This window comes from Somniosus microcephalus, chromosome 3 (genome assembly GCF_052327205.1).
Source record: "Somniosus microcephalus isolate GS21.2 chromosome 3, FLI_Smic_1.0, whole genome shotgun sequence".
NCBI lineage: Eukaryota > Metazoa > Chordata > Chondrichthyes > Squaliformes > Somniosidae > Somniosus > Somniosus microcephalus.
In genome coordinates, this window is record NC_140989.1 from 79,676,453 (window position 1) to 79,691,210 (window position 14,758).

The following is a 14,758-nucleotide window of genomic DNA, read 5'->3' on the forward strand; positions in this document are numbered from 1 at the left end:
TAACACAAACATTTCAGCCACTGTTGCAAACACTTTTTGAAGTCAGTGCCAATATCTATTTGACCAAGGCGAAGATAAACCTTGCAAACAACTTCACCATTAAAGGGGTAAGAAAATCTAAAAGGATTACTTTTACTTCAAATTGCTCTCTCATTTTGTAGCAGAAAAAAAATCTACAAGGATCGTAATTTTTAAAAAGCATAACATTTTCTGAACTGCGCTTTCTGAATTTAGGGAACATAGGAACACCATTCAGCCCTCAAGCCTTTCAATTAGATCCAATTGTGGCTCACCTAATGCCTTGTACCAATTTAACACTGCATCCTTATTTTTATATTTAATGCCTCTAGTTAAAAAAAACTAAGGATTCTCTGCCTTTTTATGGACTTAGCTATTTGCACTAACCTTTAATGACCAGTGTACCTGTACATATTTATGGGAAAGGGACTCTGAACTAAATACATTTTACCCACTTAACAGCCCTATTATTCGAATTCCAGATGCCCTTTACTACTATACAAACTTCAGAATAGTTCTGCATACAGGATTGCAATCCACGCATGCAAATACTTTCTACAAACAGTAATATTGTGTGCAATTAACATATGAATTGCACGATGATCAAAACCTCATGCATACTTCCCGAGAGAACTTGGTGCAAATCCTACTAGACAGAGCAAAGAAATTAACCACTTCTTACAGCCATTTGTGAGCCAGAACTTAGCCGATACCTCAACAACTAAAGGAAATTATCAAATTTGATTCAACAAGCACAAGGAAATACTGGGCCGTATTTTGTGACCCCTATGGGTGCGTACGAGGTGCGCCGCACCCGTAGGGGACGCGCAAGTTCCAGGTTTAGGCATGCGAAGCGCATGCGCTAAAACCTGGAACTTGTGATCTGTCAAGAATCTTCTTGACAGATCCTCCACATCCCCGGGAGATGGGCCTCTGCGGGTGGAGAGTTGTGCTATTTACCCAACTTCCGCCCACTGAATGCCCGAGAAATTCTTACGCCTGGTAAAAGCGCAAGGCCTGCTTTTACCAGCATAAGAATTTAGAAAAAAGAAAAAGAAAATTTTATCACTCATTTATACATTAAAAACCCTGTCTAATAAGGTAAGATTATTTTTAGCCCCGTTAAAACATATACAGTAAACTCTTGTTTAAACAGCACTTAATCATCTGGAATACTTTAATAACCGGCAAAATAGATAACCGGTAATCTTGCCGAATCCATCCAGCACTCGTTTTGCCAAGTCCGAGTCTCCCGCGGTGGCTGAGTTAGTCAGTGGTTTTTATTTTTGTTTGTGTTAGGTATACCTCTCTGTTATCCAGAATTTTATCATCGGCACCATCCCGGTCCCATAGGTGCTGGATAAGAAAGAGTTTACTGTACATTATTTTTTCAAAAAATTAAGTTTTAGTTTAAAATATTAAAAGGCATTTTATTAAATTTTAAATTATGAATTTTTTTATTTTTATTTATTACATGTGTCCATGTATTTCTTAAGTGATCCCTATTCATACGGAATTAAGTATGAATGGGGATACCCTTCCTTTAATTGGTTGGGCCGACCCACGTGATCCCAGGGGTGCTTGTGAACCGCATGCGCCCCTGGGATACATGGGCCTCTGCTCGCACGTACCCGGAGAGGCCCAGGATCACAAGCCTCCGTATCTCCCGGGCCACCAGGTAAATGTGTAGATATTTTACAGGTTGGAGGCATCAGCTCGCGGGAATCTTCCAATCGCAAATATTGGGCCACTAAGTCTAAGATTCAGACAAACAAAAACTGCCTACTAAAGGCACAGACTAGAGTGTCCAAGGAACTGGTTCACCGAGACCTCATTTACATTCATTATACTGCTCACCTCTAAAAATCTGAACACTCTGGGCTAAAAATTAGATTGCCCCCAAAAACAGGCGTGGGGATCACGATGCGCCATCAACCCGCGCCCATTCGTTCCAATGCAGGCAGCACGCAAACTGTGTGCTGCATGGTAATTTACATGATTGCAGCGTGCAGCCCAGTGTTGAGTGGCTGCACGCTCAGCAGGGGGCCCAGGTTTGTGCGAGGCTAGCCCTAATTAAAGCCAGTCTGCACCTCTTAAAGGGGGAGGTACTGTTTGACGAGAGCAGGTGCTTAAAGTCATTCCATTGCGAGTTTGACCTGGCAAAGAAACAGGAATAACACAACATGCCAGAGCGACTGCTCCAAGGTTCTCCGATGCAGCATTAGTGTAGGGGGTGGCGTCATGGCCGCCAATGGGGGGGGGGGGGGGGGAATGCTTAAGTGGCTAGAATCCAAAGAACTTAAGAGCTCTGGGGGTGTGTGGGGGGGGTCCATTGGTCTGAAGGTGGTAACAGAGATAGGAGAGGGGCAAGGCCATGAAGGAATTTAAACATGAAGATGAAAATTTTAAATTGGAAGTGTTGGGAACCGGGAGCCAATGTAGGTTGGCAAGGACAGGAGTGCCACTTAAGTGATGAGTGAAAGAAAGAATGAACAAACTTGTATTTATATAGTACCTTTCACAACCTCAGAACGTCCCAAAGCACTTTTCTGCCAATGAAGTACTTCTGAAGTAGTCACTGTTGTAATGACACAAAATATGGCAGCCAATTTGTACACAGCAAGGTTCCACAAACAGCAATGAGATAAATGACCAGATGATCACTTGTATCACTCACTGCTGGTTCAGGAATAAATGTTGGCCAGGGCATCGGGAGAACTTCCCTGGTCTTTTACATTCACCGGAGAGGGCAAACACCTTGGTTTAAGACCTCATAGGAGAGATGGCATCTCCAATATTGCAGCACACACTCAGTACTGCATTGTAGTGTTAGTCAAGATTATCCGCTCATCCGTGGATTAGGACTTGAACGCACAATCTTCTGACTCAGAATGCTACCACGAAGCTAATGCCTTAATGTCATGCTCCGACAATGTAAATCATACTATCTATCCCAACAGTACAACTCCATCAAAGTCTGGTAAAGCACTGTCAAGAGTTTGACACCAGTAAACTCTCCTTTAAATCTTTTAATTTCAATCTGAAAGTTGGGGACTTCAGTTAAAGTTATATTTTTAACAAGTTAATCCCCTTTAAGTTCTGATGAAGTTTCTCTACCTGAAATGTTACTCAATATTTCCCCTCTCTAGCTACTGGAGGACCAATTGTGTATTTCTAGCAATTTCTGTCTCCTAAATGTAATACCAAACCCAATATCGCAGAAGTATGATAGACAATTGTAGCGTGGCACAATTTAGTGCAGGATAGGATATGAGCAGCAGGGTTTTGCATAAGCGTGAAGTTTACATAGCATGGAGGATGGATGGCCGGCCCAGAGAACATTGAAATATTCAAATCTGGAGGTAACTTTGCACAACCTCAGAATATCGCAAACAGCTTTACTATTGTAATGTAGGAAATGCAGCACCTGATTTGCGTAAACTTAGAAAAGCACTCTCCAAATTTGATAACAGGTTTAGTTTGTTGCCGAATAGCAAGTCCACAGAGGCTAAGGCAGCTTCAATTTCACTTTGCTCATTTACAACTAAAATGGTACTAAATTACAATTTTCAATAAAAAAAGGTCACCATATTCTTTTACTCCTTTTTAATGATACTTAGTTATTGCAACCATAGCTCTGAGCTAACTATTGTTTCAATAGCAGGTCCTTCACTTCCATTTTACAGTTCGGTTTCCAGTAACACATACTTTGCAACCACAAACAATTTAAGAACTCTTGCACAATGATCATTTCCACAGAACTTGGTGGCATCACCACATGCATGAAGCTGTAAATTAGTAAACCCCATAATCTTTCTAAGTTAATGACAATCTTCACGGGCAGTAAGCACTTGAATTGTATGCTATGCATCAATTCTCCATCTTGAAAATGGAGATTTGTCCTGGAAAAATCAAACCAGGTGTAAAAGATAGGATAGAATAGCAAAATACTGCAGATGCTGGAAATCTGAAAGAACAGAAAATGCTGGAAATACTCAGCCTAGTATTTCCAGCATTTTCTGTTGTTATTGTAAAAGATAGGATATGCTTATTGTAGAAAGCCTTGAAGTTTTAGTTAAGCCTGTGAAAGTACACCAGCAGTGGAAATTCCTAATGTCAGAAGAAAAAAATCATTACTCCAAAAAAGAACATGAACTTTGTATCTTATACGGTGTTCCTAGAAAATCACATCTGTTTTTCTTCTGGACTATACACAGTAGTTTGAACTATTTTCAAACCAAGTGCATACAAACTAACACATGTACTTTTTTGTCATGTATAAAAGGTCCTCTGAACAGTCTTGAACATATTGAACATATCCATTCCTGTTCTTATGATCAAACTGACAACATTCCAGAGACTGCAGTCACTCATACAAAAACAAAAAAATAATAATTAGCAACCAAGACATTAAGACATCTAACAATGATACACAATACTGCGTCCCTATCGAAAACTTTCAAACTTAAAGTTCTAACTCACAATCCAAATGATACTCTTCATTTAGTTCCGAGTTATATTCCAAAAATATGAAAAAAGATTTAAAGCAAGGAAAGATGTGAGATTACAAGCAGAACTCTGATTAAGTTAAACACATAGGAGGCCCTAACTGGAAACCGGCGGGTTCAGCAGAGGCGAGGTCAGAGAGCTTGGACCTGTGGGAGAGCAGCAGCGCGACCGGCGGCACTTAAAACCGGCGGGTTCAGCAGAGGCGAGGTCAGAGAGCTTGGACCTGTGGGAGAGCAGCAGCGCGACCGGCGGCACTTAAAACCGGCGGGTTCAGCAGAGGCGAGGTCAGAGAGCTTGGACCTGTGGGAGAGCAGCAGCGCGACCGGCGGCACTTAAAACCGGCGGGTTCAGCAGAGGCGAGGTCAGAGAGCTTGGACCTGTGGGAGAGCAGCAGCGCGACCGGCGGCACTTAAAACCGGCGGGTTCAGCAGAGGCGAGGTCAGAGAGCTTGGACCTGTGGGAGAGCAGCAGCGCGACCGGCGGCACTTAAAACCGGCGGGTTCAGCAGAGGCGAGGTCAGAGAGCTTGGACCTGTGGGAGAGCAGCAGCGCGACCGGCGGCACTTAAAACCGGCGGGTTCAGCAGAGGCGAGGTCAGAGAGCTTGGACCTGTGGGAGAGCAGCAGCGCGACCGGCGGCACTTAAAACCGGCGGGTTCAGCAGAGGCGGGACCAAATCAACAGCAGAGCAGAGAGGCCCACAGCCCCGAGACCGGAGAAGCAGCGGACCTGCGCGGGAGCAGCCCGAGGCGGGAGAGCTTGAAGGCTTGAGAGGGAGCAGTCAGAGGCACCGACCAATCCAGGTTCCAGGAGAGAGCTGGTGCAGTCGGGAGAGCAGGAGGCCAGTAACTGCTGGGGCAGTCGGGAGAGCAGGAGGCCAGTAACTGGTGAGTTTAAAAGCTCACCTTTCGCGGGCTTTTTCTTTCACAGCTGGTGCAGTCAGGAGAGCAGGAGGCCAGTAACTCTTATATAAGTGGAGCTGTTGCTAAACCCGAAACACTACAGTGTAGTGTCTCCCACCCTTCCACCTCCTCTAACCTTTTAGGGGTTAGGGGAAGTTGAAAAGGTAGGTTCAATTTATTTTATTTCAGGAGCCTAACCTAGGTGGAAAAGGTTCCAGGACAGGAGGCGGCAGTGAAAATACAACACCAGAAAACAGGTAGGTGACTGGTTGGTGAGTACTTTCACAAACTTATTCTAAGTAGAATTCAATAATTAAGCTAAATCGTAGTAAATAAAAGGGTCTTGTAAGGGTTAAGTCATGGAAGGGCAGCTCAGACCCGTGTCATGCTCCCCCTGTGCCATGTGGGAAATCAGGGACACTGTCCCTGACAACTATGTGTGCAGGAAGTGTGTCCAGCTGCAGCTCCTAGCGGACCGCATGGCGGCGCTGGAGCTGCGAATGGACTCACTCTGGAGCATACGCGATGCTGAGGATCTTGTGGATAGCACATTCAGTGAGTTGGTCACACCGCAGGTAAAGGCTAGCTCAGACAGTAAATGGGTGACCAAAAGGCAGGGTAAAGGGAGGAAGGTAGTGCAGGAGTCACCTGCGGTCATCTCCCTCCAAAACAGGTTTACCGTTTTGGGTACTGTTGGGGGAGATGACTTATCAGGGGAAGGCACCAGCAGCCAGGTTCAGGGCACCATGACTGGCTCTGCTGCACAGAAGGGCGGGAAAAAGAGGGATAGGGCTATAGTGATAGGGGATTCAATTGTAAGGGGGATAGGCAGGAGTTTCTGTGGCCGAGACCGAGACTCCAAGATGGTATGTTGCCTACCTGGTGCAAGGGTCAAGGATGTCTCGGAGCGGGTGCAGAGCATTCTGAAGGGGGAGGGGGATCAGCCAGTTGTCGTGGTACATGTAGGTACCAACGATGTAGGTAAAAAGAGGGAGGAGGTCCTACAAGCTGAATTTAGGGAGTTAGGAGCTAAATTGAAAAGTAGGACCTCAAAAGGTAGTAATCTCTGGATTGCTACCAGTGCCACGAGCTAATAAGTTTAGAGAGAGTAAGATAGATAAGCTAAATACGTGGCTTGAGCAGTGGTGCAAGGGAGAGGGATTTAAATTCTTGAGGCATTGGAACCAGTTCCTGGGGAGGAGTGACCTGTACCAAGGGGACGGTCTACACCTGAACTGTGAGGGAGCCGATGTCCTCGGGGTAATATTTTCTAGGGCGGTTCGGGAGGATTTAAACTAATTTGGCAGGGGGATGGGAACCTAGGTAGTGGAAAAGAGGGAAGTCATATGAAGTCAGAAATAGATGGTAGAAAGGTGAGAAGCAATAAGCAAAGGAGAGAAACACAAAGGGCCAAACTAATTAATAATGAGAGTGTGAAAAAAGCAAGCCTGAAGGCTTTGTATCTTAATGCTAGAAGCATTAGGAACAAGGTGGATGAATTAGTTGTGGAAATAGAGGTAAACAAGTATGATTTGATTGGGATTACAGAAACGTGGCTGCAGGGTGGGCAAGGCTGGGAACTTAACATCCAGGGATATACAATATTTAGGAAGGATCGGCAAAAAGGTAGGGGAGGTGGGGTAGCATTGCTGGTAAAGGAGGGGATTAATGCAATGGAAAGGAAGGATATTAACTCGGATGAAACGGAATCTGTATGGGTAGAAATGAGAAATAGCAAGGGGAGGAAAACGTTAGTGGGTGTGATATATAGGCCTCCAAATAGTAATATGGAGGTGAGGGAAGGCATAAAAAGGGAAATTAGAGAAGCGTGCGATAAGAGCACAGCTGTCATCATGGGTGACTTTAATTTACATATTGTTTGGACTACCCAAACTAGTAAAAATTCTGAGGAGGAGGAATTCCTGGAATGTTTTCGGGACGGTTATCTGGACCAATATGTCGAGGAGCCGACTCGAGATCAGGCCATTTTAGACTGGGTATTGTGCAACGAGAAGGGACTTATCAGCAATCTTCTTGTACGAGGCCCCTTGGGTCAGAGCGATCATAATATGATCGAGCTCTCAGTCGAGATGGAGAGTGAGGAAATTGAATCAGAGACTAAGGTCCAGAACTTAAATAAAGGGAATTACGAGGGTATGAGACGGGAATTGGGTAAGATTGATTGGGTGGTGTTTCTGGGGGGATTGACAGTGGATAGACAATGGCAAGCATTCAAAGATAGAATGGAAGAATTCCAGAACATGTTTATACCGGTTTGGCACAAAAATAAACCTAAAAAGGTGACTCAACCGTGGATAACGAGGGAAATTAGGGACAGCATAAAATCAAAAAAAAGGGCATATCAACTGGCAAAAAAAAGCACCAGACCGGAAGATTGGGGGCAGTACAAGATACAGCAAAAGAGGACAAAGGGATTAATCAGGAAGGGGAAAATAGAATACGAAAGTAAACTTGCAGCAAACATAAAGACAGACTGCAAAAGCTTTTATCGGTATATCAGGAGGAAAAGACTGGTAAAATCCCAAGTCGGTCCCTTGCAGTCCGATTCGGGAGAATATATAATGGAGAATAAGGAAATGGCAGACCAATTAAACTCATACTTTGGTTCTGTATTCACAAAGGAGGACACAAATAACCTCCCAGGAATATCGGCAAACATAGGGACTAATGAGAGGGAGGAGCTGACAGAAATTAGTATCTCTAGGGATATGGTGCTGGGTAAGTTGAGGGGACTGAAGGCCGACAAATCCCCGGGGCCTGATAAACTACATCCTAGGGTACTTAAGGAGGTGGCCCTGGAGATAGCAGATGCTCTAAGGATCATCTTCCGGAACTCCATTGACTCGGGAACAGTACCCGTGGATTGGAGGGTAGCTAATGTTACCCCAATATTTAAAAAGGGGGGTAGAGAGAAAGCAGGGAATTATAGACCAGTAAGCCTTACATCGGTTGTGGGCAGAATGCTAGAGTCCATTATTAAGGATAAAATAGCGGAGCACTTGACAAATGGGGAAAGGATCGGACAGAGTCAACATGGATTTACAAAGGGTAAATCGTGTTTGACTAATCTGCTGGAATTTTTTGAGGAAGTAACTGGTAAAATAGATGGGGGAGAGCCAGTGGATGTGGTGTACCTTGACTTCCAGAAAGCCTTCGATAAGGTTCCACACAAAAGATTATCATGCAAAATTAAGGCTCATGGGATTGGGGGCAAAGTATTAACGTGGATAGAGAACTGGCTGGCGGATAGAAAACAGAGAGTTGGAATAAACGGCTCGTTTTCGGAGTGGCAGGCAGTGACCAGCGGGGTGCCGCAAGGATCTGTCCTGGGACCCCAGCTGTTCACAATATATATAAATGATCTGGATCAGGGAATTGGATGCAATATTTCCAAATTCGCTGACGACACTAAACTAGGAGGAGGGGTGGGCTCTGATGAGGATGTCAGGAGGCTACAGTGCGATTTGGACAGGTTGGGGGAATGGGCGGATACGTGGCAGATGCACTATAATGTGGATAAATGCGAGGTTATCCACTTTGGGGGTAAAAACAGGAGGGTAGATTATTATCTAAATGGCAATAGATTGGGAGATGGGGAAGTGCAGAGGGATCTGGGTGTTCTTGTGCACCAGTCACTGAAGGAGAGCATGCAGGTGCAACAGGCGATTAAGAAGGCAAATGGTATGTTGGCCTTCATATCAAGGGGGTTCGAGTATAGGAATAGGGATACCTTACTACAGCTCTACAAGGTGCTGGTGAGACCGCATCTGGAGTATTGTGTACAGTTTTGGTCGCCCCATCTGCGGAAGGATGTTCTTGCCATGGAAAGAGTGCAACGGCGATTCACCAGGCTGATACCTGGAATGGCGGGAATGACCTACGAAGAGAGATTAAATAGTTTGGGCTTGTACTCACTGGAGTTTAGAAGATTGAGAGGGGATCTCATCGAAACATATAAAATTATGGCAGGCCTGGACAGGCTGAATTCAGAGAGAATGTTTCCAATGGCCGGGGAGCACAGAACCAGGGGCCACAGTCTAAAAATAGCGGGCAAATCATTTAAAACAGAGATGAGGAAGAATTTCTTCACTCAAAGAGTGGTGAGCCTGTGGAATTCCCTGCCACAGAGGGCTGCGAAGGCTAATTCAATAAATATTTTCAAGAGAGAATTGGATATATTTCTGAAGGCTAAGGGGATTAAGGGTTACGGAGAAAAGGCGGGGACGGGGTACTGAACTGGTAAGATCAGCTATGATCTCAGACGAAGATCAGCCATGATCTCATTGAATGGCGGAGCAGGCTCGAAGGGCCGAATGGCCTACTCCTGTTCCTATCTCTATGTTTCTATGTTTCTATGAAACATTATCAGGCCAGATCTAAAGTCATAAGTAGTTATGACTTTGTCACTTGTTAAGGGTGGGCCCTGAATCATTAAAAATATCATACTTGAGGTCTGAGGATATATCCAGGCTTGCTCCTACCTCAAAATCCAAACATTCTGGGCAGAAATCTGGGATACCACAAAGGGTATGATAAACACGGAGATCGCCTCAGACCCACTCCCCTGTCTACTGGGCTTGTCCCCAGAATAAAAGTGCCACCTGAGGTGCATTGACAAGTGCAACTCTGTTAACAAGAAGATGCATCCCCCACACACCACAACACTATAGATTAAGCATCAATGGGACATACACTGGAACTGGGAAAGTTGCACTCTAAGCCAGGAAGCCCAAAAGTTCCTCACCCCTCCTAACCCGAGAACACAGGGAGCGTCATGCTGATGCAAGATAGAAAATGGGAGTATAGCTGTTCCTACCAAAGCCAAGAAAAATGATCCCAATGTCACTCCCAGAAAAGGTACAATAGTGCCTGTGCACCCATGTCTGGCTATTCCTCCTTTGTCCCTGGCCACCTTGGCCCTGAAGTATGTAAAACTACTGTTCAAATATGCTGTCAATATAACCACCCATAAATATTGTGAAAACAAAATGACTATGTAAACATACAATCTTTACCTTTAAAAAAACATGATCAACTTAATTGTTAAATTTTTGACTGCTTTCATGATTATTAATACAGTTTATTAAAAGTATTGTAATCAATGCTAATCCACTGTATGTTCCACTTACATAAATTTACTTAAGATTACTTTTTTTGAACAAACATTGCACAAATTTATTTGGTGAATCAGGGGATATGAATTCAATTCAGCAAAACCAGTTTGTGCAGGGATGTTCATGTTGTGGGTATACTGGACGTTGCTCTGAAGATGGTACGGAGTTGCAATCCAGAGAAATCACGGTTCTTTTTCCAACAGCCAGATCAGAGTTTCAACGGGACATCCCTCAGTTGTTCATTACTGCCACCCTATTTGCTATGTTAAATCCAGGCATTTTGGCAGTGCTTTTTTTTGCCCCTCATAGAATCATAGCATAATACGGCACAAAAGGAGGCCATTCAGCCCATTGTGTCTGTGCCAGCTCTTTGGTCGAGCTATCCAATTAGTCCCACTCCCTGCTCTGTCCCAATATTCCTGCAACTTTTTCCTCTTCAAGTATTTATCCAATTTCCTTTTGAAAACAAGTTATTATTGAAGCCGCTTATCCTACCGTTTCAGGTGGGCATTCCAGATCATAACTCACTACATCAAAAATGTTTTCCTCATGTCACCTCTGGTTCTTTTGCCAATTACCTTAAATCGGTGTCCTCTGGTTACCGATCCTTCTGCCACTGGAAACAGTTTCTCCTTATTTACTCTATCAAAAGCCTTGATGATTTTAACACCTTTATCAAATCTCCCCTTAACCTTCTCTGTTCTAAGGAGGACAACCCCAGTTTTCTAGTCTCTCCGTGTAACTGAAGTCTTTCATCCCTGGTACCATTCTAGTAAATCTACTCTCTAAGGCCTTGACATTCTTCCTCAGCTGGAGCCTACCCAGTGATTTATAAAGGTTCAGCATAACTTCCTTGCTTTTATGCTCTATGTCTCTATTTATAACACGTGTTTTTTTAACAGCCTTCTCAATTTGACCGGACACCTTCAAAGGCATGTGCACATATACCCCCAGGTCTCTCTCTTCCTGCACCCCCCTTTAAAATTGTACCATTTATTTATATTGCCTCTCATCATTCTTCCTACCAAAATTAATCACTTCTCACTTTGCTGTATTAAATTTCATCTGCCAGATGTCTTTCACCAGTCTGTCTATGTCCTCCTGACATCTGTCACTATCCTCCTTACTGTTTACTACATTTCTGCATTTTGTCTCATCTGCAAACTTTGAAATGATGCCCCCTATACCCAAGTTCAGGTCATTAATGACCCAGATTTTGCAGTGGGTAATGACGGCGAACTGTCAGCCTTCACCGTCATTACCCCCCTGAAACTGACCATAACTTCAGGATTTAGCTCATGCGCATCTAAACGTGGAAATCCTGAAGTTGCGGTTAGTTTATTCACTGCTCTGACACTGCCTGCGCTCTGGACACCTCTCCCCCCTACCCCTGCCCCCCACACCTGCCAATCAGTGAAATTAGTGGAACTGACGAAAACTTGAGCTTTTCCGCGCTAATATTGCTGTTAAATACCCTATTATATGTTAAGCCTTGTTGGAATAGGTGTAACTGGGGTTTTAACAGCATCTCAACTGCTGAACAACTGTTCTGGCCCTGAAAAACTAACTTTTATATTTGTGGAATGTCAAATTTCTATATGATGATAAAAATTATTGGATATTTAAAAAAAATTAAGTTTGTTCGTGATATCTCAGTTTCTACCTTAACCCCAAGTGTATGTCCCAATCTTTATTTCGCTCTCTGTACCATTTTTAAAAAGTGCAGATAATCAGTGCTTTTCATTTGCTGTCTGTGAGAATTCTTCAACGTGATTGGTTGCTTAGACAGCTTGATAACGTAACGGCTGCATCGCGCTAGGAATCCTATATTGACAGAGATACAATCAATTACATGTCGAGAAACCTAAAGTTTTCGCCACAGACATCGCAAGATCTGCAGCTTTCTTCGAGGTCAGCAACGATCACCGTCGCATCGCCACTGACTGCAAATTATGGGTATATCTGACCTCTGTGCACATTTCTCTCCAGTCTCAAAAATAACCATTGACCACTACACTCTGTTTTCAGTCTCTTAGCCAATGTTGTAGAGACGCAGCCACTGCCCCTTTCATCTGATGGACTTCATTTTTGCTAACAGTTTATTATGTGGTACTTTATCAAAGGCCTTTGGAAAATCCATATACATAACATCAACCCTCTCCATTAATTCGTCAAAGAACTCAATCAAGTCAAACACAATTTACTATAACAAATCCATGCTGGCTTTCATTTATTAATCCATATTTTTCCAAGTGCCAATTAATTGAATGAGGGCACACAGCTACGCCAAGATGCACAAGAACATAAAAAATAGGAGCAGGAGTAGGCCATTCGGCCCTTCGAGCTTGCTCCGCCACTCAATAAGATCATGGCTGATGTTGTACCTCAACTCCACTTTCCCGCCCTATCCCCATATCCCTTGATTCCCTTAGTATCCAAAAATCTATCAATCTCTTTCTTGAATATACTTAACAACTGAGCATTCACAGCTCTCTGGGGTAGAGAATTCTATAGATTCATAACCCTATGAGTGAAGAGATTTCTCATCTCAGTCCTAAATGGTCAACACCTTATTCTGAGACTGTGGCCCCTAGTTCTAGACTCCCCAGCCAGGGGAAACATCCTCCCAGCATCCACCCTGTCAAACCATGTAAGAATTTTATATATTTCAATGAGATCACCTCTCATTCTTATATGTTCTAGAGAATATAGGCCTAGTGTCATAAGAACATAAGAAATAGGAGCATAAGTAGGCCATTCGGCCCCTCGAGCCTGCTCCGCCATTCAACAAGATCATGGCTGATCTTTTACCTCAACTCCACCTTTCCCGCACTATCCCCATATCCCTTAATTCCCTTCGTTTCCAAAAATTTATCGACCTCTGTCTTGAATATACCTAATGACTGAACATCCACAGCTCTCTGGGCAGAGAATTCCAAAGATTCACAACCCTATGAGTGAAGACATTTCTCCTCATCTCAGTCTTAAGTGGCCATCTCCTTATTCTGTGACCCCGTGTTCTAGATTCCCCAGCCAGGGGAAACATTTTCCCAGCATTAACCCGGTCAAGCCCCTTAAGAATTTTATATGTTTCAATTAGATCACCTCTCATTCTTCTAAACTCAAAGGAATATAGGCCTAGTCTACTCAATCACTCCTCATAGGGCAATCCCTTCATCCCAGGAACCAGACTAGTGAACCTTCGCTGCACTCCCTCGAAGGCAAGTATGTCTTTCCTTAGGTAAGGAGACCAAAACTGTACACAGTACTCCAGGTGTGACCTCACCAATGCCCTATATAATTGTAGTAAAACTTCTTTACTCATACTCTAATGCCTTTTTAACAAAAGCTAACATATCATTTGCTTTCCTAATTGCTTGCTGTACCTGCATGTTAACTTTCTGTGATTCATGTACAAGGACACCCAGGTCCCTCTGAGTGCAAACATTTCCCAGTCTCTCACCATTCAAAACATATTCTGCTTTTTTGTTTTTCCTACCAAAGTGGATAACTTCACATTTCCCCACATTGTATTCCATTTGCCATGTTCTTGCCCACTCAGTCAACCTGTCTACATCTCTCTGCAGCCTCTCTGCGTCCTCCTCACAGCTTACTTTCCCACCTAATTTTGTATCATCAGCAAACTTGGATACGTTACAATCTATATTAATGACTTAGATGAAGGGACTGAGTGTAAGTAGCTGAGGCCCAAGCACTGATCCTTGCAGTACCCCACTAGTTACAGCTGCCAACCTGAAAAAGTCCCATTTATTCCTACTCTCTGTTTTCTGTCCATTAACTGGGCACTTAGAAACTAATAGTAAGATTGGGCAGAGTCAACATGGATTTATGAAAGGGAAATCCTGTTTGACAAACCTATTGTAGTTTTTTTGAGGATGTAACTAGTGGAGTAGACAAAGGGGAACCGGTAGATGTGGTGTATTTGGATATTCAGAAGGCCTTCGATAAGGTCCACACAAGATGGTGAACAAAATTAGGGCATATGGAATTGGGGGTAATATACTAGCATGGATTGAGAATTGGTTAACAGACAGAAAACAAAGAGTAGGGATAAACGGGTCTTTTTCAGGATGGCAGGCTGTGACTAGTGGGGTACCGCAAGGATCGGTGCTTGGGACCCAGCTATTTACAATCTATATCAATGATTTGGATGAGGGGACTAAATGTAACATTTC

At 43.7% G+C, this 14,758-nt stretch overlaps 1 protein-coding gene across 4 annotated transcripts in view; it reads right to left on the minus strand.

Moving 5' to 3' along the window:
* Nucleotides 1–14,758, minus strand: part of ppp2r5a (protein phosphatase 2, regulatory subunit B', alpha isoform) — a 191,847-nt gene that overhangs the window by 99,760 nt on the left and 77,329 nt on the right. The gene's annotated exons all lie outside the window — the stretch shown is intronic.